The following is a 2,031-nucleotide window of genomic DNA, read 5'->3' on the forward strand; positions in this document are numbered from 1 at the left end:
CTCTCAGACAACCGGGGTCTGCTGGATCCATCTGGCCAGATTGTACTGGCCAGGCACTGGAGAAGGGATCAAATCACAGACCCAGTACTGTGCACACAGTGATATTAAATGAGTAACAGGCAGAGTCAATATTGAGACGGACAGAGTACAGATACAAATGTTGGAAAGGCTCAGGAAAACTCACCAACACAATCTGGCAACAAACAGGTGAAAACACAGGACTGAAATACACTGAGCAGTAAACAGAGAGGCAGATGATAGGTGGAGCACAATGAGACACAGGTGGCAGCAATACAGGTAATAATGAGAAACAGGTGAGGGACGGAGTACTCAGTAACACAGGGGCCGGAGTAGAGCAGGAGAGGGGACAGGAGCACATGGCCAAGTCAAGTTTATTGTCATTTCGACCATAAGCTGCTGGTGCAGTACACAGTAAAAATGAAACAACGTTCCTCCAGGACCATGGTGTGACATGAAACAACACAAAACATCACTAGACTATGTGAGACAGCACAAGGCTACACTAGACTACGTAAAAAAACATAAAAACTGCACTAGACTACAGACCTGCACAGGACTACATAAAGTGCCCAAAACAGTGCAGGGCAGTACAATAATTAATAAACAAGACAATAGGCACAGTAGAGGACAAATTACAATATAATAATAAATTATGTAGATGTCAATCTGGACTCTGCATATTAAGGAGTCCGATGGCTTGGGGGAAGAAACCGTTGTACAGTCTGGTTGTGAAAGCCTGAATGCTTCAGTACCTTTTGCCAGATGGCAGGAGGGAGAAGAACTTGTGTGAGGGGTGCATGGAGTCCTTCACAATACTGTTAGCTTTGCGGGTGCAGCGTGTGGTGTAAATGTCTGTAATAGTGGGAAGAGAGACCCCGATGATTTTCTCAGCTGACCTCACTATCCGCTGCAGGGTCTTGCGATCTGAGATGGTGCAATTTCCGAACCAGGCAGTGATGTAGTTGCTCAGGATGCTCTCAATACATCCTGTGTAGAATGTGGTGAGGATGGGGGTTGGGAGATAAACCTTTCTCAGTCTTCGCAGAAAGTAGAGATGCTGCTGGGCTTTCTTTGCTATGGAGCTGGTGTTGAGGGACCAGGTGAGATTCTCCGCCAAGTGAACACCAAGAAATTTGGTGCTCTTAACAATCTCAACACAAAACTACAGAATGACAGCAAGGGGGAAACACACAAAAAGACAGAGTTCAAATGGAGTTACTGACACCTTCTTCCATTCAAAAATGTCTTCTTATTTGGAATATCTCTGTCTTGGACTTCCTTCATTTTTTTTTTGCAGAAACTCCAGCCATTGCTGCTCTGCTGTCCTTCCTGCTAGTGTCCCTTTCCAGTCAACCTCGGTCAGTTCCCCTCTTATGTCATTGTAATTTCCTTCATTCCACTGAAATACCAACACATTGGAATTTAGTTTCTCCTTCTCAGATTTCAAAGTGAACTCGATCATATTGTGATCATGGTTCCCAAAGGGTTCTTTAACCTTAAGCTCTCTTATCACCTCTGGATCATTGCACAACACCCAATCCAGCACAGCCGGTCCCCCAGTGGGCTCAACAACAAGCTGTTGTAAAAAGCCACCCCTCAGATATTCTAAATAATGGGAGCATAAAATGATAAGATATAGAGTTCTTAAAGTGAATCATCTCAATGGATGGGCAAGTGAGTGCAGTCAACCCCGGTTCAAGAGCTTGATGGTTGAGGGGTAATAACTGTCCCTGAACCTGGTGGTGTGATTCCTGAGGCTCCTGTACCTCCTTCCTGATGGGCGCAGTGAGAAAAGTACATGATCAGTGCGGTGGAGGTCCCTGAGGAGGAACGCTGCATTCCTACCCCAGCGTTTCACGTAGACGTCCACCAGGGGCAGAGACGTGCAGGAACGACAAGACAAGTAATCTCTTGCCTGTTGATTTTATCGTCGTTTGATAAACGGAGCCAATCACAGTCAGCTTCATTGGCCCCGGCGACCAATGAGAGTGAGGCGATTTGCGCGGGGCG

This window comes from Mobula birostris, chromosome 3 (genome assembly GCF_030028105.1).
Source record: "Mobula birostris isolate sMobBir1 chromosome 3, sMobBir1.hap1, whole genome shotgun sequence".
NCBI classification, from domain to species: Eukaryota; Metazoa; Chordata; class Chondrichthyes; order Myliobatiformes; family Myliobatidae; genus Mobula; species Mobula birostris.